The sequence below is a fragment of the Ceratotherium simum genome, chromosome X (genome assembly GCF_057802395.1).
Source record: "Ceratotherium simum simum isolate JZ-2026a chromosome X, ASM5780239v1, whole genome shotgun sequence".
In the NCBI taxonomy this organism is placed as follows: domain Eukaryota; kingdom Metazoa; phylum Chordata; class Mammalia; order Perissodactyla; family Rhinocerotidae; genus Ceratotherium; species Ceratotherium simum.
In genome coordinates, this window is record NC_141940.1 from 95,143,055 (window position 1) to 95,168,583 (window position 25,529).

A 25,529-nucleotide genomic window follows, 5' to 3' on the forward strand; every position below is an offset into this window, starting at 1 on the left:
GTCCTCCCCATTAAGTCTAGGTATAGCTTTTTGTGGTTTGGTGTTCCACAAATTGCCCCCTCCTCCATTGTTACATAGGTAGAAAAAGAATAACTATAGTAAAAGTTCCCACCCAAAAAAAGGGAACAGTGACCAAATCCTACTGAGCAGGAAGAGCAGAGACTCCCTGCCCTGGCAGTAGAGAAAGTTCGTTGGATGGCCTATCTGGCAGTCCTTGGTTCTGCTTTTTAGGGGGATTTCCTTTGCCTGAGAAATAAATTTGTGAGGGGAGCCCCAGCATCCTAGAAGAGCTCTGTGATTGCTCTTCCCTGTAGGTCAGAAATTATAGTGGGAACTGCTGCCAATGAATTGGCAAACCTAAATACAGTGGGAGTAATTGGATCCTGGGGTGGCAGAGGCCAAGTGGTACTCGTGCAAGGTAGGCATGGTTATTTAAATGGACAGCAGGGTCAAAGCAGCAATCAGAATAGTCTGAATAATGCAGGGGAATTTCCTTTGGCCCAGAACAGGCTCCTGACTGTTCTCTAAAGATTCTTTACTGCCCATTCTTCTCCATGGTCTCATCTGAAGTACTCATTGGGTAGCAGACTTTTCTTGGGGAATGCATAGCTTTCACAGCTAATGTTCTGTTGGTGAGGGTTTGGGGCCACTAATTATTTTAGAGATTTAATACTTGCTGGCTGCTGCAGAGCAGTCTTGGGTTTCTATGATAATATTATTCCCTCAAAAACTTATAGGTTTTTGATATTTTTGCTTTTAGTAAGCTCTGTGGAGGAGAAGCCACTTCTAGACATAGTTTCTTAGCTTGAAAATTCTTCTGCTTACTGGACTCTGCTCAGCCCTTTTCCTATAGCTTTTAAATTAATAGCCAACTGCCTTGAGGTAGGCAACATCCTTAATCTGATTTTTGCTGGCTGGTTATTTTTCCTTGTCCTGAAGAGAACTCTTAAAACAGCTTGGGGCTGTGGTCTTATCTCCTGCTAAGACAGCTACTTCTCTGAGTTACTGCTTATAATCACTTCAATTTAAAGTGCAGAGGCTGTTGATGTTTACAGTCCTGCGAAGCTTCAAATTATGTCTCAGTCAATCTAGATTGAAGGCTGTAGGAATAGAATGGCTAGCTTTAGTTTGATTTGGTCTCTTTTAGGACTGAGCTCAAAAGCTGCAAGAAAAACCCATCATATGCTCATATCCTGAAGTTTTCCTGTATTTCCCTAAACTGTAGCCTCATTTGGCATATGGTGTTATCAGTTGTTTTGCTGCCACCTACCAAGAGTAACCAGCTTTAAGAGTCACTAACTTTGAGTTGGTTAGAGACTTATGACATTGGTTCTTAAGACTAATTTTCCGGAAAGTCTTCCTTTTCCTTGATTTAGATACGGGCATACCTCAGAGATTGCGGGTTCAGTTCCAGACCACAGCAATAAAGCAAATATTGCAATAAAGTGAGTCACACGAATGTTTTGGTCTCCCAGTGCACATAAAAGTTATGTTTATACTATACTGTAGTCTATTAGGTGTGCAATGGCATTATGTCTAACAAAACAATGTGTATACCTTAATTAAAGAATACTTTATTGCTGAAAGTGCTAACCATCATCTGAGCCTTCAGCGAGTCGTAATCTTTTGCTGGTGGAGAGTCGTGCCTCGATGTTGATGGCTGCTGACTGATCAGGGTGCTTGTTGCTGAAGGTTGTGGGGGTCTATGGCAGTTTCTTAAAATAAGACAACAATGAAGTTTGCCGCATTAATTGAGTCTCCTTTTCATGAACAATTTCTCTGTAGCATGCGATGCTGTTTGATAGCATTTTGCCCACAGTAGAACTTCTTTGAAAATTGGAGTCAGTCCTCTCAAACCCTGCCACTCCTTTATCAACTAAGTTTATGTAATATTCTAAATCCTTTGTCTAAATCCTTCACAGCATCTTCACCGGGAGTAGATTCTGTCTCAAGAAACCACTTTCTTTTTTGCTCATCCATAAGAAGCAACTCCTCATCTGTTAGTTTTATCATGAGATTGAAGCAATTCAGTCACATCTTCAGGCTCCACTTCTAATTTTAGTTCTCTTGCTATTTCCACCACATCTGCAGTTACTTCCTCCACTGCAGTCTTGAACCCCTCAAAGTCAATTATGAGAGTTGGAATCAAATTCTTCCAAACTCCTGTTAATTTTGACCTCTTCCCATGAATCATCACAATGTTCTTAATGGCATCTAGAATGGTGAATCCTTTCCAGAAGGTTTTCAGTTTACTTTGCCGAGATCCATCAGAGGAATCACTATCTGTGGCAGCTATAGCCTTACAAAATGTATTTCTTAAATAAGAAGACTCGAAAGTTGAAATTACTCCTTGACCCATAGGCTGTGGAGTGGATGCTGAGTTAGCAGGCATGAAAACAACATTCATCTCATTGTACATCTCCATCAGAGCTCTTGGGTGACCAGGTGCATTGTCAATGAGCAGTCATATTTTGAAAGGGATCTTTTTTTCTGAGTAGTAGGTCTCAACAGTGGGCTTAAAATATTCAGTAAACCAAGTTGTAAAGAGATGTGGTGTCATTTAGGCTTTGTTGTTCCATTTATAGAGGACAAACAGAGTAGATTTAGCATAATTCTTAAGGGCTCTAGGATTTTTGGAATGGTAAATGAGCATTGGCTTCAACTTAAAGTCACCAGCTACGTTAGCTCCTAACAAGAGAGTCAACCTGTCCTTTGAAGCTTTGAAGCCAGGCATTGATTTTTCCTCTCTAGCTATGAAAGTCCTAGATGGCATCTTCTTCCAATATAAGGCTGTTTTGTCTGCATTGAAAATTTGCTGTTTAATGTAGCCACCTTCGTTAATTATCTTAGCTAGATCTTCTGGATAACTTCCTGCAGCTTCTATATCAGCATTTACTGCTTCACTTTGCACTTTTATGTTATCAAAGATGGCTTCTTTCCTTAAACCTCATGAACCAAACTCTCCTAGTTTCAGACTTGTCTTCTGCAGTCTCCTCATCTCTCTCAGCCTTCATAGAATTGAAGAGAGTTAGGGCCTTGCTGGGGGTTAGGCTTGGGCTTAAGGGAATGTTGTGGCTGGTTTGATCTTGTATCCAGACCACTAAAACTTTCTCCATATCAGCAATAAGGCTGTTTCTCTTTCTTAACATTCATGTGTTCACTGGAGTAGCACTCTTAATTTCTTTTGGGAACTTTTCCTTTGCATTCACAACATGGGTAACTGTTTGTCACAAGAGGCCTAGCTTTTGGCCTGTCTCGGCTTTTGACATGCCTTCCTCACTAAGCTTAATCGTTTCTAGCTTTTGATTTAGAGTGAGAGACGTGAGACTCTTCCTTCACTTGAACACTTAGAGGCCATTGTGGAGTTATTAATTTGCCTAATTTCAGTATTGCTATGTCTCAGGGAATAGGGCGGCCTGAGAGGAGGGAGAGAGATGGGAGATTGGCTGGTCGGTGGAGCAGTCAGAACACACACAGCGTTTATCCATTAAGTTCACCATCTTATATGGGTGCGGTTTGTGGTGCCCCAAAACAATTACAATAGTAATATCAAAGGTCACTCATCATAGATCGCCATATATGTAATAATAATGAAAAAGTTTGAAATATTGTGAGAATTACCAAAATGTGACACGGAGACAGGAAGTGTCCAGATGTTATTGGGATGGGAAAGTGGTGCCAGTAGACGTAATGCAGGGTTGCTGCAAACCTTCAATTTATAAAGACTGCAATATCTGTGAAATGCAATAAAGCGAAACATAGCAAAATGAGGTATTCCTGTATATTCCAAGCATTGATGGGCAGCTTGGGGTGCATTTGCTTTTTAAACTCATAAATTGGGAGAAATTAGGGCTAGGGGGAGTGCTTTTTCTTAAGGACAGAAACATTTGGAAAAGACAAGGAAAAAGTATGAGAGAAGAAATATGTGGACATAATTGCCAAGAAGGGAGTTAATCAGTGATGGGTAAATGGTCAAGTAAAAATGGGCAGTATGTTCTCTGTATGATCCTGTTAAAGCACAATAGATATTATGCCAGCTGTTTTCTTATTTTAGCCACCAGGTGATGCAGTTCACCCAGGGTCTTGGTTCCTGTCCACAGTGAGAGGTAACGTGGTTAAGTAGAAAGTGAACTTACAACTTGTCATTTATAAGTTCTCCAATGTTAGGACATTTTGGGTGGGGGAGTCCCAGAAGGTGCAGAAAGCTTATATAAAGAAATAATGATAGGAGACTTGCCAAATCGTGGAAAGGAAATGATCATCCAGATTCATGATACCCAAAGTACCCCAAACAGGATGAACATCAAGGGTCTTCACCAAGACCCATTATAATCAAATTTTCAATGACAAAGAGTTTTGAAAGCAGCAAGAGAAAAATGACTGGTTAGATATAAGCTGCCTCCTCTGCCTCCTTCTCCTGCCCACACCTTATAAGGCTATCAGTAGATTTCTCACCACAAACCTTGCAGGCCAGGAGAAAGTGGGATGATATATTCCAAGTGCTGAAAGGAAAAAAACTGCCAATCAAGAATACTATATCTGGCAAAGCTATGTTTCAGAAATGAAGGAGAGATCCAGACTTGCCCAGACAAACAAAAGCTGAAGGAGTTCATCACCACTAGACCTGCCTTACAAGAAATGCAAAAGGAATTCTTCAAGTTGAAATGAAAAGACACTAATTAGCAACAAGAAAACATATGAAAGTATAAAACTCACTGGTAAAGGTAAGTATATACTCAAATTCAGAATACTCTAATACATAATTGTGGTGCATAAACCACTTTTAACTCATACTTTTATTTTTTAACTTTTATATTAAAGATAACTATAGTTACAATAATTTGTTAATAGATAAACAATATAAAAAGGTGTAAATTGTGACACCAGTAACATAAAATGTGAGGATGGAGTAAAAGTATAGAGTTTTTATATGTGATTGAAGTTAAGTAGTTATCAGCCTAAAGTAGACTGTTATAACTATAAGATGTTTTATGTAAGCCTCATGGTAATCACAAAGAACAAACATATAGTAGATGCACAAAAGATAAAGAGAAAGGAATCAAAGCATACCACTGCAAAAAAAAAAAAAGCATCAAATCACAAAGGAAGACAGCAAGAGAGTAAGAAAAGAAAAAAACTACAAAACATTCAGAAAACAATTAGCAAATTGACAATAGTCAGTCCTTCCTTATTGATAATTATTTTAAATGTAGATGAATTAAATTCTCCCATCAGAAGAGATATAATGGCTGCATGGGTTAAAAAAACAAAACAGAAGACTCAGCTATATGCTATCTACAAGAAACTCACTTTAGATTTAAGGACATACACAAGTTGAAAGTGAAGGAATGAAAAAATATATTCCATGCAAATGGTAAACAAAAGAGAGTTGGGGTGGCTATACTTAGATCATACAAAATAGACTTTAAATCAAAAACTGTGACCAAAGACAAACATGGACATTATATAATGATAAAAGATTCAGCCCACCAGGAAGATGTAATAATTATAAATATATATGCACTCAACATTAGAGTACCTAAATATATAAAGCAAACATTGACAGAACTAAAGAGAGAAATAGACAGCAACACAATAATAGCAGGATACTTCAGTACCCCACTTTCAATAATGGATAGAACATCCAGATAGAAGATCAATAAGGAAACACAGGACTTCAATAACACTGTAGACCAAATAGACCTAACAGACATATACAGAATATTCCATCCAACAGCAGCAAAATACACTCTTCTCAAGTACACACAGAATAGTCTCGAGGATAGATCATATGTTAGGCCACAAAACAAGTCTTAACAAATTGAAGAATATTGAAATCATATTAAGTATCTTTTCCAACCACAATGATACAAAACTAGAAATCAGTAACAGGAGGAAATTTAGGAAATTCACAAATGTGGAAATTAACACACTCCTGAACAACCAGTGGGTCAAAGAAGAAATCAAAAGAGAAATCAAAAAATATCTTGAGACAAATGAAAATGAAAACATGACATACTAAAACTTACGGGATGTAGCAAAAGCAGTTCTAAGGGGGAAGTTCATAGCATTACTAATAATCAGGGAAATGCAAATCAAAACTGCAGTGAGATATCACCTCACATCTGTTAATATGGCTATTATCAAGACTACAACGAGTGTTGGCAAGGATATGGAGAAAAGGGAACCCTTGTATACTCTTGGTGGGACTGTAAATTGGAACAGCCATTTTGGAAAATAGTGTGGAGGTTCCTCATGAAATTAAAAATGGAACTACATATCATCCAGCATTTCCACTTCTGGGTACATATCCAGAGGAAATCAAATCAGTATCTCAGAGAGATATCTGCACTCCCATATTCATTCCAACATTATTCATTATAGTTAAGATGTGGAAGCTACCTAAGTGTCTGTCGATGGATGGATAAAGAAAATGTGTGTGTGTATATGCACGTACACATGCATGCAATGTAATATTGTTCAGCTTAAAAAAAAAGAAGGAAATTGTGCCATTGGTGATAATATGGATGCACCCGAAGGACATTATGCTATATAAAGTAAACCAGACACAGAAAGACAAATACTGCATGATCTCACTTATATATGGAATCTAAAATAGTCAAATTCATAGAAGCTAAGAATAGAACGGTGGTTGCGGGGGTTGTGGGGTGAGGGAAATGGAGAGATATTGCTCAAAGGGTACAAAGTTTCAGTTGTGCAGAATACATAAGTTCTGGAGAACTAAAGTATAGCATTGTGACCTTAGTTACTAATACTGTATTGTATGCTTGAAATTTGCTGAGAGAGTAAATCATAAATCTTATCATAAAAAGAAAATGGTAACTGTGAGTTGATGGAAATGTTAATTGATTTGGTAATTTGATTGTGGTAATCATTTCACAATGTATATGTATATCACATCATTATGTTGTATACCTTAAATATACATAATTTTTACTTATCAATTGTACCTCAATAAAGCTGGGAAAAAATACAACAATCCCAGGAAGTAGGTGTTATTATCCCCACTTTATAGATGTATGTAAACGGAGGCTCAGAGAGGTTTAAATCACTTGTCCAGGGTTACCAAGCTCTTGAGTGGGAAAGCTGGGAGCTTAAGGAAGTTTGACTCTATCGTCTGAACTGTTCAGCTACCTTGCTATAATTGTACACAGTCCCTGCCATTTGGGAACTCATTTAATAGGGGTAACCAACATGTAAATAATAAGTTGAATTATTTCTTAGTTTGACTATAGTTGTTGTGATTGTTTCATAATATTTATAAACATAAGTTGTGTATGTGAGGCAGCTTTGGCATGCTAAGTCAGAATTCATTTTTGAAGCAGTAAACCAAAATAGTCTATCAAGTGAACCAAAATGGTATGCAACTTCTTGGAAACATTCGTTCAACAAAATGTATTGAGCAGTTACTGTGTTCCAGGTTCTGAGCCCTGGGGATATATCTGTGAGTAACATAGAAGGTGCTCTTTCTGTCATGGAAGTTGCTATCTAGAGAGGGAGATGGATGTTAAGTAATTCTACAAATAATTGTTTAAAATTCCATTGTAAGTGCTGTGAAGGAAAGCCAAAGGGGTGCTATGACAGAATATAGAAAGGGAACTCAACCTACTTCAAGAGTGAGAGTTGGAGGAATGATCCAGCTTCTGAGTAGAGATGTTTTTCAAACTCTGCAACGTACTTTAATATTTTATCAGTAAGTTGTGTGACTCTTGATTCATTGTTCTTTCTACTAGTATATGGCAGTCTTGAGCTTCACGAGCACTGAGAAGGGAGAGAGAGTTTAACTTGATCTGAGGAGAATTAAAAATAATTCTTTGATACTTGAGCTAAGTCTTGAAAGATTAGTAGAGAGGGGTTGGACAAGGGGAAGGGTATTCTAGGCGGAGAAAACAGTTGGTACAAAGGCATTGGGGGCAGATGAGAACCTAATCTTGTTAAGATAATTGTGGTTAGTATAGGTAGATGTAGACTGTGTCTAGATGGAATAAGAGAGTGGATTGGAAAGATAAATAGATGTGAAATATTTACCTAACCAAATCTGGTTTCTGCAAAATTGTTCTACTGACCTTTCCCCATCATTTCAGAGAATCTAAGAGATGTGGGGAATAGAGTGAGATTTTCTTTTCTTCCCACATTTTAATTGTTAGCATTTTTAGAAAGTATAAGGACTGACTTAAACAGTTTAAATAATGAGATATCTTATAGTTAAAAACATAATTGTACATAGTACAGTAATTATTTATAAAGGTTGCAGTCAGTCAGACTACCAAAGCATGGTTATCGATTAGTGAGATGCATTTGGATCTCCTAGCTAGGGTGAGGCTTGGGTGTTGTAGGATTATATATTACCACATATGTGTAAGATTAAATCGGCATGAAGAGAAAGTTTTTTAAGTGTGGTGTTCCAGCCATATTCTGATTATGAAGCAGAATATTTTATTTGTTAATGATCAAAGGAGAAATAAGAGATTGAGTAGAAGGAAATGATTAACAGTGAAAGCAACACCGGCAGTTTGATGTAGAGCACTGAGGACTACCTAGGAGTCATATGGCTTGCATCTGGGCCAGACTCTACCACTGACCTTAGGCAAGTCACTGGATGTTTTGGAATCTGAATCTCTAGTTTTTTACTGTTTTGAACTTTTTACTGGAGTATGTATAACATACAGAAGAGTATACAGATCGTAAGTATATGTAGTTTGATGAACTTTTACAAGCCAAACACACTCCTGTAACCAGCACCCAAGTCAAGAAACTAGGACATTACCAGAAGCCCTCTTTGTGCTTCCTGCACTTCCATTTTTATCTTTAAAATAGGGTAATACTGTCCTCTTCGCTTTCCAGGAGTGTTGAGAAATGACAAAAAAAGTGCCTTGATCTCTTTCAGATAGTGTTGTGCAAGTGAAATGAGATCGCTTTAGCATTATGAGTTAGACCCAAGGAAGTAGGACCAATTTCCAAAATTGTATAGAGCATAGAGCTTACTTATAGTATTATTAATAAACCTATTAAATTGGGAGTGGATGAGGAAGTCTGAAAACTACAAAGCAAAGGACAAAACAGTTGTCTAAAACTAATCATAAAGATGTGTAAGTAGATTTTATGTGATGCCTTATTATGTTAATTACTACAAGATGTCATTCTTGGGATTCAGTAAAGCTACTTGTGTATTTTTACATGTTCAACGGATGTGAAGCCACTCCCATTATTTGAAGATGCTCGAGGAATGGTAGCTACCCTAAATTACAGCAAGTCGCAGATTGCAAATAGCCACAAGTCTTGAATTCACCAAATATTTCTGTTTAGGTTTCCAGAGGTCTGATTTTGAATCTCATTATATTAATCTGAATGCTAATGAGTGCTTTTAGGATAGGAAATCTGCCTTCATGTTCTTAATACTATTAACTGAATAATTAATTTCTTGCTGAGTAATCATAAATCAAATTACATACTCTTGTAGCACTTTTTGAAAAAAATTTCAAGTTTATTTAGTGTGGTAAGATTGATGCTTTCCATTTCTAACAAATGACTCTAGCTCTAGTCACTGCAATAATAATTCTGCATTTTTCTATTGCTTCCCAATTCTTTATCATTTCCCTCTACAGTGTCTTATTGGATTCCTTTAGGATCTGTTCTGAAATTTACCTGTAAGTGAAAGACAATGAACTATGATTTTTAATTTCCTTAAAGTAAGGTCATTTTACTTGCATATTTTTCTTTTTTTCTTCTTTTTTTTTTTTTGGTGAGGAAGAGCTGCTCTGAGCTAACATCTGTTGCCAGTCTTCCTCTTTTTGCTGAGGAAGATTAGCCTTGAGCTAACATCTGTGCCCATCTTCCTCTCTTTTATATGTGGGATGCCGCCACAATATGGCTTGATGAGCAGTGCATAGGTCCGTGCCCGAGATCCAAACCTGCGAACCCCGGGCTGCCAAAGGGGAGTGCACGAACTTAACCGCTATGCCACCGGGTTGGCCTCATGCATATTTTTCTTTTTGACATTTAAGATGATCTTTGCTGAGCTCAGAATTTTAGTAAATCTTTCAATTATTTGGTGATTTGAGAAGTCTTTAACATAGGCAGTACAGTTCTAAAAAATAAACAAAGAGAGCTGCTATACTGGTAAAAAACATTTGAGTATTGCCTAGGATTTCCAGATTTTGAAATAGAATTTAGAAGAAAACTTAGAACCAAATATTATTTAACTGATGTTTTCATAAACATGCTTGGGCATTTGAATTAGTCCCATTTGGCTCCATGTAGTCAGCTTCAGTCTGTTTCATGGGGATGGCCAGCTCTGGGTCTCAAGCGCAGGCTGGGACAGAGTAGAGGAGGGCCAAATTGGCTAAGTACCTGTAATAACACTGCCCACAGTATGTGCTTTGGGATGCAGGGTTCCCTCATTTGTCATGTGACTCTCAGTTCCTTCTGAAAGCCAGCGTCTTTTCTATGTCTTCTGGGTAGAGTTTAATTAGCATTGGTAGATGCTCTGGAAGAGGTATGTAGGTGGGTATGATTAAGAGTGGCCAGGTTTTTTTCATATCAAGGAGAAACCTAGTCTAAGAATGTAGAATCTAGGTTTATGGTTGCAGAGGGTATCTTTAATGTGAATGCAGCATAAGGTAATTTAAAACACATCTAGGGGGCCGACCCGGTGGCTTAGCAGTTAAGTGCGCGTGCTCTGCTACTGGCAGCTGGGGTTCGGATCCCGGGTGCGCACCGACGCACCGCTTCTCTGGCCATGCTGAGGCTGCGTCCCACATACAGCAACTGGAAGGATGTGCAACTATGACACAACTGTCTACTGGGGCTTTGGGGAAGGAAAAAAAAGGAGGAGGATTGGCAATAGATGTTAGCTCAGAGCCAGTCTTCCTCAGCAAAAAGAGGAGGATTAGCATGGATGTTAGCTCAGGGCTGATCTCCCTCACAAAAAAATAAATAAATAAAACACATCTAGGAAAAGAAACTATCTTAATCTTGCTCAAGTACTTGAATTTCTTGTAGCTGTTTAGGCAGAACTGAAAGGCTACCAAGTGTTCACATGGGCTCATGAGTAAAGGTAAACCCCTCTTCATTGGAACAAGGACTCTCCCATACAGCATTAGAACGTGTCTTTCTTTTTTTTTTTTTTTTAAAGATGTTTTAAATTTTATTTATTTTATTTTTTCCCCCAAAGCCCCAGTAGATAGTTGTATGTCATAGCTGCACATCCTTCTAGTTGCTGTATGTGGGACGCGGCCTCAGCATGGCCAGACAAGTGGTGCATCGGCGCGCGCCCAGGATCCGAACCCGGGCCGCCAGCAGTGGAGCGCGTGCACTTAACCGCAAAGCCATGGGGCCGGCCCAGAACATGTCTTTCTCAGGCAACAGAGGCATATTATTAAGACAAATTACTGAGTAGGAGAGGAAGGGATTTTTTTTCAAGTGTCCCTGCCATCTAGTGCACAACTGAGAAAAAGTTTGGAAACATTTGTAGCTAACGTCCCATGGTTTGCCATTGTAGTTAGTACAAGTAGATGGAAAATTTTAAATTATATAAGGTGTATGTAATTGCATTTTATATCAAATTCCCAAAATTCCATGATTGATAGAAGAATTAACAAAATGCTAGCCTGATTGTTTAACGTAGGCTCACCAAAGCCTGCTGCCTTCAGGTTAGCAGAAAACCTATAAAATCACTTCAGGTTGCCGTGAAATCTATATAATCACTTCAACAGAAAGACTGTTCCCAAAAGCCATGGGGAGAACATCAAACTTAAGAATATTTGTTCTTTAAAGTAGGAGTAGCATGTGTTTAGTCTACCTATAATGTGTCACAATCTTGGTCTTTGAAAATTCTTTGAGTCCGTGTAATGAATATGTTCCATATCAGAACCTGTGTTTTGCTTTTTGTATTTAAATGACCTTAAACTTTGTCAAAATTTTGAATAAAAATGATTTGTCAGAATTTACTTTTACTTGAAGGGTCTATTATCTTTATACATTCTAATACATTTTCCTCCTCTAAGAATCGAATGTATAGTTAGTTGATAGCTGTGCTTTTTGGTGACACTTTATTGATGTGTTCTGAATTGAATTCAATTCAACAGATACATGTGTACTCCAGGTCTTGAATGAGGCTGTAGGATAGCATCTCCCAAAATATGCTGCCAACAATATTGGTTCTATTTATTTTTTTTTGAAGATTGTATGCTCAGGAGTTTAGGAAATGGTAGTTTTAATGAAATTTAACATGTCTTTTTTCCATAGGAACTTTCAGAGCCTTAAATTTGCTTATATGCATTGAGATTTTTTTTTATGATAGGGATATTATGGAATGTTTCCTAAATTTACTCTTATGGAACCTTTGAGTATTAGAGTATTTTGCAGGAATAATGAACCTTAGGACACACGATGGGAAATGTGATAGGGATTAAAAAGATGATTAAAAATATGAGTAACCAGGGGCCTGGCCTGGTGGTGTAGCGGTTAAGTTCCTGCGCTCCACTTCGGCAGCCTGGGGTTTGCAGGTTCGGATCCCAAGCACGGATCTATGCACTGCTTATCAAGCCATGCTGTGGCAGGCATCCCACAGTATAAAGTAGAGGAAGATGGGCATGGAAGTTAGCCCAGGGCCGATCTTCCTCAGCAAAAAGAGGAGGATTAACAACAGATGTTAGCTCAGGGCCTATCTTCCTCACCAAAAATAAATAAATAAATAAATAAAGATATGAGCAACCAGGTGTTTTATATGAATTAAAAATATATATTTGGCATTCTTGAGCCATGATGATTGTTTGGAAGGAAAAGAAATAGAGAACAGTACAAAGTGAAGGAAGACTGTTGCACTTTGAGTTCCACAGTTCAAGTCCTAGCTCTGTCACCAGCACCTCATGTGTTCATGTGTCTGTGAGTGTGTGTTTTGAGGAGTGTGGGAGGTGGTGGTTGTCTCTCGCCTTTTGCAGACCTAGAGTCTTCATCTATAAAATGAGGGACTGGATCAGGTGACAGCTGGAGTTGAGCCTCACTTTACCAACACCACATACGGAAGCCAGAATTTTAGGTAATTTATTGGGCACTTGCTTGCTTTGCAAAAAAATATCCTTCGCTGTGGAGAAATCACCTTTGCAAGCTGAGTTTTATCCGTTTCTCCCTCAAATTCATTCATATGTAGCTCACATGTAACTAAGTTTTCAGAAATATAAGTTAAATCTGCCTGGATCTGTAGGCATTTACTTTCTGATTTTTAGGAAGTTTTTGCCATTATGTGATTAATGTTGATTAGTGCTGTTAGTGAAAAGCTTGGTCCTTTAAAACTCAAGCATCATAATGTACTTAAAACATATAGTAGTTAATTTTTAAAAACATATGCTCATGCCTCATGAAAATAAATGCGTTCTAAGATATATTTTGTGTTCTTTCCTTCCATTTTTAAATTATTTTTAAAAATTGTAGAAGGTATATAATATTAAATTTGCCTTTTTCACCATTTTTAAATGTCAGATTTAGTGGCTTTAACTACATTCACAACGTTGTACAACCATGTCTAAGGAGTATTGTAAGCTTTTTGTTAAGTGAGGCTTTGTTGTAACTTTAGTTGATTGTATTTTATGGCACTTTACACCAGGATACCTTTGTGCTGAAATACAAAAGTATCATTACCCTACTTCGATATTGTGGGAAGGGAGAGAAACTCATGGTGTAGAATGGTTAAATGATTTCTTAAGAGCCAAATGTTTTAGATCTAGATTACTAAATCCTTTGGTAGACGTTATAGTTTGATCTTATTGGTCAGAATTGAAATCAGGAAGTATCTTATTGAATAGCTGCTTTTGTTAGGCACAGGTATTCCACTGCCACTGTGTACTTTTAAGGTAATGAGCATTTCAAGCAATAGAAGTATTGAGGTATGTCTAATATTTGTTGGCGTACTTTCTCCCTCTGGGCTTTGGTCTTTCTAGTGGTCTCAAGTTACTACTATAGGTTTCACTCTTTCTCATAATATCTATTTGGCAGTGGGGCTGGAATCTGGTAACTTCTATCAGGAACAAACCTTTCCTCCACTCTGGAAGTGGTGTGTCTCATGGGTATTCTCCCTCTTGCTCCTGATTGTTAATCGTCAGTCTGGATAAATGAAGTGACTTGTCCCTACAAAAAGAGATTGGAGACCAGTCTAATTCCTCTATTTGAGGGAAGCCCCAGAGAGTTGAAACTAATAGTTAGTGATGAATTTAGAACTAGAACACACACATTCAGATCTCCGGTCAGAGATGATTGTCCTGTGGTGCTTGATGAAAGGGAGAGGAACGGGGTCAATAGAAAAACCTGTGAGAAAACCTCCAGTGCCTTATGGTTTTTTCTGAAGTCAGAATTTAGAGCTTGGCAGAATGGAAGTATTTATCTACGTCTAACACTTTCTATTAAAAATGAGGAAACAGGCACAGAGTGACTATGACTCAAAAATATATAAACCATCAGTTTGCAAAGCCAGAACTGGACACCCATATTATCTTGACTCTTGCTCTAGTGCCGGATATATGGGAGTGTGACTCCGTGTTGCCTCTACTAGTTTATTTGCCTACAAAATACTTGGTAGAATTGTTGCTGCCAGGTATTTATAGAATTATTCCAGAAGAAATATTTTTTGATATTCTAGTTCTGTGTCACCTTCTAACCAACTAAGAACAAGATTTTTTAGTGCCACTTAATAGTGTAATCATTCAGCAGAAAGGAAACTTAAGTCAATATACAGTGTTAATTTTACTTTTTGTAAGTTTGAAAATTGTTTTTAAACTAAACTTTGAATATGAGGAGAGACGTTTTCTACAAAATACAGTATTTTTCTCATATCATATAAGTGAATACTTACTGGTTAAAAAGAAAACCCAGAGTACTACAGATCATAAATATAAGGCATAAGGCAACTGAACTCTGCAAAATTTCCTGATAAATACAACAAGTGGGTTTTTGCTTCTATAAAGGGGATAAAGATTGGCTAACTTCAACAGGGGACCTTGGGCATATGTCTGATAGAGGTGTGAGGCAGGGACAACATAGTGATTAAGAAAGTCCTGGGCTCTGGATCTGGAATTTTTATAATTTGAATTCTGATTGAACCGGTTACTAGCTCTGGGGCTACGGCCAAGTTATTTAACTTCTCTGTACCTCGATTTCCTGACCTGTAAAATGGGAAAAAAGATACTGCCCGTCGTATACAGTAGTTATGAGAAGTAAATGAATTAATAATACCAGCAAGTCTTAAAAAAATGAGTGGCACATAGTGAGTGTACAATACCTATAATACTAATAATATATTCTAATATATACTAATCATACTAATACAGTACCTGTTACTAATAATTTTATCATTCTTGTTGCTTCTTTTGGAAGACTGTGGTAAATTTGACATGTGAATGGATAATCCTTTCATGCTTCTTTGCTAAGTGCAAAGGGCTTTTGACCTATGGAAGCTTTTGAGTACTTGGGTGTAAATATAAATATTTTAATCAGAATTAAACCAATACTAATGAATTTTTTGAGAAAGTATTTCTCAGCCCAGATGCTTTCACTAAGCCAACTTAATTCCTTGATCAATTTTCTGTACCATACAGTTAAACTATTTGTAATTTTTTTCTATTTTCATATTATTTTCCTGTAAGTATTTTTATTGGGATTAATTTTTTTTTTCTGTGTAAATCCTAAAACTAGGCTTTTTGTGTGTGTGTGTGTGTGAGGAACATTAGCCCTGAGCTAACATCCGATGCCAATCCTCCTCTCTTTTTTTTGCTGAGGAAGATTGGCCCTGGGTTAACATCCGTGCCCATCCTCCTATACTTTATATGGGACGCCGCCACAGCATGGCTCGATAAGTGGTGTGTTGGTCCACGCCCAGGATGCAAACCCGCAAACCCCGGGCCAGCGAAGTGGAGTGCATGCACTTAACCGCTACACCATCGGGCTGGCCCAAAACTAGGCTTTTTTAAATATCAAATTTTATTAATTATGGCTTCCACTATTGTAAGTTTTCTTTTGCATTGGAATTGTAATGGGTTATTTTTTCTTTATCATTTTACACTAATATACTAACCAGTATAGTTTTTTTAAAGGAAGCATTTTTATGCCTTCCTGATTATTATGCTTCATTTCACATGCATTCTTGATTCCCTGGCAGTCCTCTCCACCAACTCCCTCCCGACCCGATATTGTTGTTAACACTGCTTTCTTCAAAACGTCTCAATAACTCTAGAGTCAGAGAGCATAAGCAGAGGTAGATTGTGGTTCATTAAGTGACTAGGAATGGAGGTCTCCCCCTAGTGATGTTTCTGAAGACAAGGGGAATAGCATGGCTGAGGCTTGGAGTAAACCAGGATGTTCTGTATGAGGAATTAAAGATGGGATAGAGAAGAAGGCTAAGATGGTTTTGCAACTGCTCTAAAGAAACTGAGTCCAGAAGAGAGGAAACTTCAACAGAACAAGAAGGACATAATGTTTAGTTAGGCCTTAAAGAAGACTCACTGAAATTTAAGGAAGAACCAAAAAGGATTAGTATGATGGTTTTCAAATATGCATTGTTTCTGATCAGTTCTACTCTAGGCAAAGATATAAAGATAGAATTTAACTTTTTAAAGAACACATTGTTGAAACTATTTGCTAAGCAATGACTTCCTGGTTTAGGGTCGGAATTATGCCAAGATTTTAGATAAAGCAGTAAAAACAGATTTGCTCTAATAGCTTTAACATTATGTACTGTGGCTGATAGTTCAATTTATTTAATGTTTCATTAAGATTGAAAAACATTAAGCATTGTATATTTGAATCAAGTACTAATCTAAACCAGTAAGCATCTGTTACAATTCATGCTTGCCTCTGTTCTGTGAAAAGCAACATTATGGCAAGGCTGTGAGAGTATCTTGAGCAGCAATTGAAACAGTAGCCTTTGCTAATTCCACTGATCCCCATAACCATCTTTATTTTCTGATCACTATAATACAGTTTACCTACTAGAGTTAAGGTTTAAGCTGAGTGAGCTCTTTCAAAAAGAATTATTAGTCTTGATCAATAGCATATTACCTGTAGATGAGATTTTTAGCCTAATGTGATTTCCTTAGCTGGTATTGAGATCCATTTTATCTGTCTAAGAAATGAAAGCAGAAGATACATAGTACTTTGGATTGTTTGTATTACAGATCAACTAAGTATTTGTGGTAAATCAGAGGTAGAAAACAAACTCAAAAATCCAGTCTGGGGGCTGGCCTGGTGGTGTAGTGGTTAAGTTCGAGCGCTCTGCTTTGGTGGCCCAGGGTTCGTGGTTTCGGATCCTGGGCATGACCTACACCACTCATCAAGCCATGCTGTGGCGGCATACCACATACAAAATAGAGGAAGATTGGCACAGATGTTAGCTCAGGGCCAGTCTTCCTCAAGCAAAAAGAGGAAGATTGGCCACAGATGTTAAGCTCAGGGCCAATCTTCCTCACCAAAAAAAAAAAACAAAACAAAAACAGTCTGTTACATGGAAGTAACAAACTACAATCTCATTAAGGACAGTGCCTTTGTGTACTGTGGAAGTACCAGAATTTTTCCACAAATAGAGTGGTAATGGCTTTTTTTGATGTGTTCCCTAGAAAGAATTATGGTCCATCATTTTTTTCACCTGATAAACTCTGTTATTCAGGGCTTTCAGTGTTGTTTACTGATAATGTTACAGCCAATATAAAATAGGACTGTGCAGTGGAACTCATTTCTTCTCCACTGTTACAGCTGGCTCTGTGAAAGACGTTTGAGGAAACCCTAATTGCCTATAGCCCTACAGTGAATTGCACACCAGATGTACTGTTTTAAAGTCTTGGTTCTTGGTATACAGTTTTCACCTTTACTTCAGTATTAGCCTTTTGTTTGGAGCACTTAATGTTAAGCAGTATAAATGTGTCTTTCTAGATGACATAATTGGGGTCTCATTTTTTCCCAATAAGAAAAGCAGGGTTGCATTTTCTTCTCAGGCTGCTCCTTGAACGGGGTCAGAATTGGGTCAAGGTCAAAAATAATGATTTCTTCTTTTTTCTAAAATTTAGTAGTAGAATGACTAAATATTTTGCATAAAGAGCTCTTCTGAAAATTTATATTTTAGATAGTATTCAAATAGCATCACTTTAATCCTTTTGTTTGTCGTTGCTTCTGTCAGAAGCACTTCTGTAAACTTTTCACTTATTTTACTCTTTAGCTACGAAGTATTTGATCATGTGAGGACATGGAGGAAATGAGTGAGCCCGTGACCTTAGCTAAAGTATTAGACATCTTATACAGGATTAGTTCTAGATGAGTCCCACGAAGTGGATTTCAACTTTCTCAGCTGTTGGGTAACATTTGTCCTCATCAGCAAATCTGCCCCCACCCTGAGTCCTGTGGATTCTCATCTCCAGCCTAGTTTGGCCTGCCAGTGCCCATCTTCTCTTGACATTGGGGAGGTCACTGGCCAACAGAGTCCTTTATGAGCTCCTCCAAGAGCAGCTGCCACTAAGAACTTTCCTTCTGGATTCTCTCTTTAAGGGATAGCCACCTTTGAAGGCTGCTTGTGTTGTCAGGAATTACTGGCAGCCAGCACAGAGGAAGAGAGAGTCACTGGGCAGCACCAAGTGAGGAGAGGGGATCTGGAATGGGAAGAGTGTCAATGCCAAAGGCCAACTTTCTTGAATGCCTCATTTCAGCCCAGGATCAGCTCAGGTTTTGGCTTAAAGGATTAGCAAAAGGTTCTTCCACTTACTAAATTCACTTTTCTGGTGATTGTGCTTCAGGAGCCAGGGCCTAGCTGCTAGGGGGATTGGGAGCTACATGACCTTGATGTGATTGTGTTCTGGCCTGGTTGTCATAGCCCTAAGGAAGGGTGCCAACCAAGTCCAACGTAACTCAACCAAGAATTCTTAGTTGTTTTCTCCACAATATCTTACCTGAATTCATTTTGCATTTCAGGGATAGGGAAGAATCTATTGGGTTGTGAGATGGTGATGGCTCATCTACTTGTACCAAATGGGATAAAAGTGGTAGACAGGAAAAATAGTCCAGAATCAGTCACATTTTGTTAGGCTTTTTGCTTAAAGAGTACTTACTTGTGGAGATTTTGATTTATTTAATTTGGAAATTATAGCATTTCTCCACACTATGACATGCCTTCAGAAACAATCTTTGTAAGAATTGCCAAAATACTAGGAATGAAAAAAATTTAAGATGCTGATGGTGTTAATTTAGTCCAAATATGTAAATCCAGTTTGTGTGGCAGGTAGAAATTTTTAGCTGTTAAGTACTTATTTTACTTTTACGTGAATATTGATTCAAGTCAGTCACTTATTAAAATAAGTAAGTCACTTGTTAAAATCTAATAACTAAGAAATAAATAGCACATGTGGACTGAACTTAGTGACTTCCTTCCAAAGACTACAGTATGGAAAGGGAGAAAAAAATAACTTTATATTGGAGAAATCTGACAAACACTGCCTCAACCAGGTGATCAAGGTCAATATCAACAGTGATAAGTCATGTTAACAGTATATACCTTCGATATGATGTAGTGAAAATGGCACTTTACCTCTATGGTCTTCTTCCCCAAGCATATAACTCTAGTCTAATCATGAGAAAAACATCAGAAAAATCCCAGTCGAGAAATTCTACAAATTACCTAAACACTGTTCCTCAAAACTGTCAAGGTAATCAAAGACAAGGTAAGTCTGAGAAACTGTCACAGCCAAAAGGAGTCTAAGGAGATGTGACTGAATGTCATGTGGTATCTTGGATGGGATCCTGGAACAGAAAAGGACACTTAGGTTAAAAACTAAGGAGATCTGAATAAAGAATGGACTTTAGTTAATGCTGGTGTATCAGTATTGGTTCATTAATTGTAACAAATGTACCATTCTAATGGAAGATAATAGTAGGGGAACTGGGTACAGGGTATATGGGCACTCTATGTATTATCTTTGTAATTTTTCTGAAAGTCCAAAACTTCTAAAAAAATTAAAAAACAGTGTCATAAGAGGTGTTCTGCCTTTCTATTTAGATGATGTCTTGGTGATGAGGTAAATAAAATATTTAAGAAAAGCTAAAGGAGCATAGGTAGGGATGTTCCTTGAGATCTAGACTCTGATAATTTTGGTAATGCAGTATCAATTGTTTGACAAGTACAATTCCTTATTCTAAGTAGAATTGACACACTAAAACTACCCATGACAGAATTGAAGAGATAAGAAACACAGTCATTTAGGATAATCTGAAACCTCCACTCTGAACACGTTAGGTGATTAAGATCAGCACTTGTTGGGAACATCTGAGGGGTGGGCAACCTGTTTCAGTAAAGTGTCAGAGAGTAAATATTTTAGTCTTTGAAGGCCATACAGTGTCTGTCAGAACCACTCAACTTTGCTGTTGTAGCAAAAAAAAAAAAAAAGCAGTCATAGTACGTAAACGAATGCATGTGGCTGTATTTCAATACAATTGTGTTTACTGAAACAGGTGGCAGTCTGGATTTGGCCTGTGGCCTGTAGTTTGCTGACCCCTAAGTGATCTTGTTGCCCAGGTCTATTAGGTATACCGTAATTTCTTCTTAAAGAATTCATAAAGGAATGTAGTCTGAGCAAAATAGAGTAATATTGCTTTCCATCTGTTTTCAAGGAGAGTAGAAATGGCAGCAATGTAGAGATAGATGTACGTGAGTCATTGTGCCTTTATAAGCTCCAAGGTGTCTGAATTCAGGACAGTTCGTTAACCACGCTCTTTTTAGGTTTAGTCTGATTATGATCTTTTTGTTTGTTTGTTTTTAACTGATTTTACTATGACACAGTATTCAAAGCCTTTAGGGAAATCCTATACCACTTCTCTTTCGGTCCAAATTTCTAACCAGGGCTTAAAGTAATATTTCCTAAAGTATGTGACAGGTATTGTGGTAGACTGTATGATTTTAGGTGGTACCCCAACAAATCATTAAGTAAACAGTAATAAAGAATTCTCTATAGTCTTCCTTCAGTCTGTCTGATTACTCTTAATATCTTTGAGAAAATTAAGTTTGGTTTTAATATAACATTGACAACCAACATAGCCTCTCTTTTTTTCCAAGTGAGAGTAGTCCTCAAGCTCACAGTGTTGGGAAGGAAGGCAACAGTATCTACCTAGAATTTTATAGTGCTGTTGTTTTAGTTCTATTTATTTTTAAGGTCACCTTCTATTTATGGCAAGTGATACTGTTTTCTGTTAATGGAAGTGGTATTTTTTTAAATAAACTTATTTAAGTAATGAGTATCGATCTAAAGGAGATTTCCTAAAGAAAGAGATTCTCCATTGCTAGCTTGAAGATGAAAGGGGCTGCCTGGCAAGGAATGCAGGCGAGCTCTAGGAGCTATGAGCCTGACTCAACAGTCAGCAAGGAAATGAATCTTTAGTCCTATAGCCAAAAGGAACTGAAGTCTGCGAACAACCTGAATGAACTTGGAAGTGGATTCTTCCCCAGAGCCTCTAGATAAGAGCCCAGCCCTGCTGACACCTTGATTTCAGGCTGTGAGACCCTAAGCAGAGAACCCAGCTGAGCCATCTGGACTCCTGACCCACAGAAACTGAGGTCAAGAATGGGTGCTGTTTTAAGCTGCTAAATGTGTGATAATTTGTTATGCAACAATAAGAAAAACTAATACAGCCTGTAGGCTTCATTCTTATTTCTCTTCAAACTATTAGAGAGCATGCCCCCCTCTCCCAACACTATTTCTCCCCCTAAAACAAAAAGACTTGGTTCAGTAGTAGTCTGGTTGTAGTTTTTCAGGGTACCCCTGGTATGGTGACAGGGAGATCTCTTTTCTCTGGGTGTAGCGTGGCTGGCTTGACAGAATCAAGCATTGCAGAAGAATTTCTCAAAACCACTATGCCTGGAGAAATTGATTCAACTTTCCTGCTTCCTAGACTTTAAATTTTTGTTGTATGCTGGGTGATTTCCCTCAAACAGTACAAGAATCAAGACATTTCAGCTTAGAAAAAGAGAATGCAACAGGAAAACACAAGAGTATTGCCTATAGATTAAGAAAAACTAAGATTTCTTGGACATTCTCAGGATAAGAAGAAGAAAGAAAAGAACCATTACACACCAAAGCAAGGCAAGAGGAAGACCAAAAAGGTGACAGGAGGTATAGCTGTTGAAAGTGACTAAACTGGCTGCTCAGTCTAGCCTGTAAACCCACTTCTCTGAGCATTTTTCTGTAGCTGGTTCCTGATCATAAAATCTCCTCTGTGAATCCTCAGTCAAATGCTTGTTGAGTGTCTTTGATGTATCTAATGGTACCTACTGACCATTTGCTGACTCTTTACCTTCTAAATTCACTTTTCCTTATTCTTAGCAATAATGGTTGGCACAAGGTACAGCATGGGTAGTGGAAAGCCTACGGACCTTACAGCCAGGCAAATTTTATGTTAAAATCCTAGTTCTGCAAGGTATTAACTGTGGGACACTGGGTAAGATTTTAAAGTTAACTTTCTTGTCTGTAAAACGGGAATAATAGTGTCTTTCTTCTAGAGCTGTTGTGAAAATTGCATGAGACCTTTTGCAAAGTACCTAGTCAAATGCTTGGCAAACAATAGGCATCCAATAAGTAGTAGTGCCACTGCTATTGTCATTATCAGGGCAAGTCCAGGATGAAAGAACTCTTTCAGAAGCCCTCAAGGAAACAGAGGGGTGACAAAAGTGGGAGGAATACAATACATTGAAAATAATGGTCCCGGCAATGGTAGCCCCAGAGCTGTGGCTGGAGATATATGCCTTTAGGTCAGCTATTGAGAGGGAAGGAATCTTTGCTCAGAGGCCACCTTCTTAATGAGGCCTACCCTGACTACCCTATTTAGTACTGAAACCTGTCCCAAACCCACCCTAGTATTGCCAGTTCCCTGGCACTATTCTTTTTTCTATAGACTTACCCTCTTTTAATATACTTTATAATTTACTTATTGATTGTTTTGTTTGTATATTTCTTCATGCCCCTGGCACACAGTAATAATATATTTGAGTTTCAATCTCTTATTTTGTACTTTGCTTGTCGTATTTCATTTTATATTTTCTCTTTCTTATGTGATTGTGTTTTTATCACTCCATTCCCTCTCCCACTTAGTTTGGAATTTAGGGACTGTGTTTCAGTTCCTTTAGCGGTTACCGTTAAAATAACAACATGTATTATGCACTTACAGAGTGTAATATTCTTAAGTCTTATTACTCATCTCAGCCAATTCAAGGATCTTAGGACATTTTAACTTTACCCCTTCTTGATTTATAGTATTTAGTATTTGTCATACATTTTAATTCTCTCTCTGTTTGTAAACCCAGAAGACATCATTGTTTTACACAGTATTTATTTAGATTTCTATCTGGGATAATTTCCTCCTGCCTGAAGTATCCCATAGAAATTCTTTCGGTTTGTGTTTGTCTTTAGTTTGCTTTCATTATTGAAGTCCCTGGGTATAGACTTGTTTGAATGACACTTTATTTCATCCCATTGAATACGTCATCATTCCACTGTCTTCTGGTTTCTGTTGTCAGCTTTCAAATTGTCACTTCTTTGAAGATAATGTCTTTTTTTTTTTTTTTTTTTTTCCCTCTGTTTATTTTAAGATTTCTCTCTTTATCTTTTTTTTTTCTATGATGTGTCTAGGTATATAGATTTCTTTTTATTTATCCTGCTGTGATTCACTGGGAACCTCGAATTTCTGGATAGATGTGTCTGATGGAAATTCTGTGAAAAAATTCTATGAAAAATTCTCAACCATTTCCTCAAATATTGCCGCTACCTCATTCTCTTTCATCTCTCCTGCTGGGACCCCAGTGAACATGCATTCAATCTCATTATTTCATCCAAGTCTCTTACCTTGTCTTCTTTTTATTTTTCTTCATGATGTATTCTGGATAATTTCTTCTGACCTATATTCCTCTTTAGTAATTCTTTCTTCAGCTCTCAGTTGCTCTGAAATCCATTGAGTTTTAAATTTTGGCTATTGTGTTTTTTTGTTTCAATATCTCATGCCTTGGTCTTTTTCTTTTGTCTCTTATTCTGATTCTTGCTCATACTGACAACACTGTCTTTCTCAAGAGAGGATTTGCCTGCCAGGTTTGTGGGGGAGAGCTTACAACCCTAATCCAACTTTAAGATTTGAGATTCCATGGACTACTAGATGAGAGGGAGCCAGGCTCCAAGTCTATGCAAGGCTAGATTTGCTTTTGGTCCACCTCCACCCTAGGCACATAGCCTTTCAGAAGAAATCAGAACAAAGTGGGGATTGGGTTATCAGGTAGATTGCAAGTCTTCTCTTCACTCAACCATTACTATGATGCCCTATGAGTCCTATGGGGCAACTGCTTCCCAGGGGTGGAGAATTGCTGTGTAGGCAAAAGTAGCTGCATATCGCTGAGCTTACTGCTGTGGCTTCCCTTGTTCCTCTAGATCTTTAACTGGCAAAATTTAAGTACCTTATAAGATATTTATACTTTCAAGAAGATGTGTGTGTGTGTGTGTGTGTGTGTGTGTGTGTGTATCCAGGTTTTATTTTGTTCTTTAGTAGGAAGGATGGTCTAGGTTACCTATTTCACTATTATTGGAAGCAGAACTCTCCCTAGTTCTTTCCTGATTCTCAGTTTTGATAATGAAATGGTAACTTTGTAGTATGGGAGATATTTCATATTTTTTAGAAAAGAAGTAGTGAAGAAGTACTTGTCCAATAACAGATCACCCCCTGAAGAAGTCCCCTCTTGTGCATATGTGCCAGGCACAGCCCTTTTTGCCTTCTGTTATCTCCTTAGAACTCTTTGAGGTAGTCGTTATCTCCATTTCATAGTTTATTTGGACCCAGAGAGATTGTATAACTGACCGAATGTCATCGTAGTAATGGACAAAGCCAGGATTCAGCCCCGAGTCTTTTGAACTCTCAAGCCTGTGCTCTGTTTATGCTGTGATGGCTTTGATTCAAAGAGGAAAAGGTTAAAGTCTCTCGAGGATTAAAGTGCCTTCTCTTAAAGGGACTTTTTCATACTAAGGGATGTTTGCAGTTGGAGTGTTTGTACTTCCAGGTTGCTTGGGTATGCCAAAAAGAAGTTGTAAGTTCATTATGAAATATTAATGTGCAAGGATTCTTGACTAGTAGAATAAACTTTTTTCCTTTAAAAATTTCAATGGTTACTCAGTGGAGCTGCCTAAAAAATTTATGTGTTAAAAATATCTTGTTCTTCTATATGATCTCAACCCATCTGTTTTGTATCTATGCGAGATATTCTTCATGCTTCATTCTTTTTTTTTCCTATTGGTTGCTATACAGTAAGGATTTGGTTAAAGGGCAGGAAATAGTAATTGCATATGTATCGATTTTTAATGAACTGATGAGTAGTCATTGGTTACAGTGTTTCTAATTTTATGATCTCATCCTATGTCTATTTACTGATTTAAACTTGTGCTTAAAATTGTCAGTCTTCAATACAGCATTAGTTAGGAACCATGAAGTTTCTTTGTCTTCTAAGTCTTAAGTTTATT

The 25,529-nt window shown here is 37.7% G+C and overlaps 1 protein-coding gene across 10 annotated transcripts in view; it reads left to right on the forward strand.

Annotated features, from left to right (window-relative positions):
• The window catches only part of CASK (calcium/calmodulin dependent serine protein kinase), a 417,632-nt gene that overhangs the window by 65,745 nt on the left and 326,358 nt on the right, over positions 1-25,529 (forward strand). The gene's annotated exons all lie outside the window — the stretch shown is intronic.